Source organism: Pteropus alecto, unplaced genomic scaffold, assembly GCF_000325575.1.
Source record: "Pteropus alecto unplaced genomic scaffold, ASM32557v1 scaffold95, whole genome shotgun sequence".
In the NCBI taxonomy this organism is placed as follows: Eukaryota; Metazoa; Chordata; class Mammalia; order Chiroptera; family Pteropodidae; genus Pteropus; species Pteropus alecto.
In genome coordinates, this window is record NW_006441071.1 from 11,680,698 (window position 1) to 11,684,532 (window position 3,835).

Below are 3,835 nucleotides of genomic sequence, written 5' to 3' on the forward strand. Positions count from 1 at the left end.
TTTAGAAAATATTTAAACCAATAAATGCCATTATCTAACATAACAGAATTAGGAATTCAATATTTTAAATATCAAGTTTATATTCATATTTCACTGATTACCTCAAAAATATCTTATGGTGGTTTGTTTGAATCAGAATCTAAACTATTCCATCCATTGCCTTTGATTGTTATAATTCTTTCAGTTTCTTCTTTAAAAGTCATCTTTCTCTCCACTTTATCCTTCTTTCTTTTTTAATATTATTGAAAGTATTTTAAAAACATACTATTTTTTTATGTTCCCAATATTTTATACATTTTAGCATTTAGATTTAGGGGTTAAAAAGACAAGATAATTAACTTATCTAAATTCCTATAGCTAGTAATTGGCAAATTCAGGATTTAAGCTTAGGCAACCTGGCTTCAGAGTTAAGCCTCTTAACCACTACTATGCCTCTTTGCATTTCACAGGTAGAAAGTGAGAAGCGTGGTGGTCTTTCTAAAAGAAAATAATTTTTTGTAAATGTATGAGGAAACATGGTGTGTTCAGACAGTGTTGAATGAGCATGGCTTTGGGTGGGAAAAAAAAAGTGATAGGAAGTGAGTCTAAGAAATGTATATTGGGACCAGATGCTGAAAGGATTCTTGGACCTTTGCTAAGACATTCGATATTTTAATTAATATTGAGCTACCTGATTTTATTAGCATCATTAGATCTAGAGTGTTTTAAATAACTAACAAGAATGTAGAAGATTAACTGAAAGGAGTTGCTTGATCTTTGGGCTCCCTTTTAGGAAGCTGATATAATTGGTAAGATAATTGATAAGAAGATCTCAATTAGAGGATAGTTCTGAGATTTCCAGGATATAACTAATAGGAATTGGACATGGTGTGTGCAAAAGACTATTTAAAAATTTATACTGTATTTCTCTGCTTCTTTTCCTGAACTAAGCCTTTAGAAAATTTAGGTTTCGATTGATATTTATATGGTGAGAAGGAGACATCAGTCTTCCTCAAGCTAAGGTTGTAGCATGCACAAGTTAGTAAAAATTAATCCTGTAATGTAGTGACAAAGGATCAGTTATAAAAATAGCTCCTAATGGTCCATATTCAGTCATTCAACAAATATTTGTTGAGCACCTATTATGTGCTAGGCAGTATGCTAGAGAATCATTAATTCTGCAGCTCCTCATATTATCCATCTAGAAAGCATTGAAAAGTTTTATTTTTTATCATCCAATCAGAATTTTATATCAATCATATGAAGTAGGCAAAGTGGATTAAAGATGTTTCTTCATGAGGTCCAAGATAGTTGTGACATAAGAGAACACTGAACTTGCCCCCCTCTCATGAGCACATGAAATATATAACTATGCATAGAGCAATTCCTCCTGAGAGACAATTGAGACCTGATTGAACAGCTTTTGCACAACAGATGTAAGACAGAGACCAAACAAGAAGGCTGGGAAACCGTGCGAGCATTTTGAGATCTATAGGAACTCTCTGGTGTTGGAGGGGCCAGTAAGTGACATTGTTTACGTTCTGCTCCACCTTAATAGGGTAAGTGGGGGCTCTTTCCAGGTGCTCTGGCCTGCCTGCAAAATTGCTGCTGCACATTGCAAGCCACACTACCTGAAGCCCATTTCAGCCCAAACAAAGGGAGCAAGTAAGAGCAACAGGGCATCACCACACACACCTGGCCTCCCTACCTAGAGCCACTCCTGCCTGGCAAGCCAGTGCCCAGGCATTATATATGCCTGTCACCTAACTCCATCAAGTCTGCCAAATCTACCCAGCACACAGAAGTGTTTAAACAAGGCCACTTTTTCAAAACTGGGAGAGAAAGCTATTTTGTCTAATTCATATAAACAAACATAGACTGTCAAAGAAAAAGAGAAGACAGAAGAATATCTCTCAAATGAAGGAACAACAAAACTTCCCAGGAAATAAAACCCTAATGAAATGGAGATAATTAATTTGCCAATAAAGAATTCAAAGACAAAAACTGCTTCCCAAAAGAACCCGGGAGAAAGTAGACATCCATATTTCCATCACAACACTGTATACTCATGCAAACCTTTAAAAAGAACAAATTCTCTGACATTGCTACCAGGGAAGTACTGGCTAGACAAACAGGCATTCAAGAATGTGAAATTCAGAACTGATTTCATAACTGAAGAGTTTGGCACCCAGGGCAAAACAGAAGTGGACCCTTAAATGCCTTGGCAGAAAGCCCTGATTCCAAGCCTCATCTGTCTCCTCTGGTAGACTAAAGCAACCTGTTGACTATTCTCAGTAGCTCTCATTACTTTTTTCCCTTTGATCCTCTCGACACCCTCCAATCATTTGCTATAGCAGCAGCTCCTCCCCTCTCTTTCACATTCTTTGTTCCTTAGTTTCACTCTGTGAGCTGTGTGGGCCAGTCACTGTGGGACATGATGAACAAGGACATTCAGGCTATGAATGGACGAGAGGACACTCACAGTCTTTGGGCACTTAAGAATCACTTGTCAACTGGACCAACTCTAAGTGGTGGTCTTTCACCTACTCACTGTCATTTCTTGCTCCTATACTTAATAAAAGCCAGGAGCACAGCGAGGACACTGGCATGGCAGTACTGCCTTTTCAAGACTCCCCTATGCAATGGTGCAACAAAGGGCCACAGGTTGCCACAGTCAAAGCAGAGACACGGGAAGGAGCAATTCTGCAGCCTATACATACTGAGACACTCTCTGCAGAAACTTTGTGGCTCTTAGATGAATTACCCTCAACCCCAGAGCTTCAGGGCAAGGTTCAACATATCTAAATGGAGATGCCCAGGAAGAAGAGCCTCCAGGACCATCGGAAATACCCCTCAGTGAGGAAGAATTTTAGGCTCTGCTCAACATGCTATAAATATGACCAAGGCCTCAGCTTTAGGAAGATGAAGACATCATTCTCCCACTTTGATTCAGAACTCTTTTCCTGGGTTAGATTCAGAGTGAAAGAAAGGAGAATACAGGAACACTCATCAGGTTCTAGAAAAAGAGAAAGATAAGAAGCAGCAGCCATCACTTTAAATCACAAAAGGATTGTTTCCTCTCTGTCCAATGGGAAGCACATTATTGCCTCAATGATTGTCGCCAGAGCCTGTGGATGCGCCATGTGAACCAGGCAGTGGATGATCTCCTTGAAGCCCGAATGAAAATTTAGCACTGTCATGACAAACATGACCTCCTCTCTGCCATTACCACCAACTTGGCTCTCTGGAAAATCCCAGGCTCAAACCAAAACAAGGCAAAGAGAGGAGGTCAAGAAGGACTTCTTCACATGGGATTTTATTCTGGAGGTTGAAAGTTAATCCTGAGGTTAGGTTGGTGTTTACAAAAGGAGGGAATGCTGAAGTTCTTGAACATGGGAGTCCAGATCCATAAGGTTTTTATCCTAGTTGTCAATGTGGGAACAGGCAATCGGCAATAACTTTGGTCTCTGCTTATGAATGATTAATTTAAAGGTTAAGTTTATAATACCGTGGAATATGTGCATATGGTTTTCCCTTAGATCATTTAAAACAAAGAGAATGGTAGGGAAACTAAAAACACTAAGCAATCACTCAGGAAATTGTATGAATCTCACTCTTCATCATTCTAGTACTTTTATTTATGGGCTGCATATCAGCCCATAATTTTTAACAATGTTTTAAGAAGAAAGTGTAAATTATCTCTGAGACTCTTGGTATTCTTCTTTCACTTGCATCTCCTCCCTTCCTTTCCATTGTATTTTTGAAGAAAACATTTCTTGGATTTTTAAGCAGAATGTGACTCTCTATCGGTACAATAAAAATATATTTGAAAACTCAAAAAAAAAAAAAAGAATTC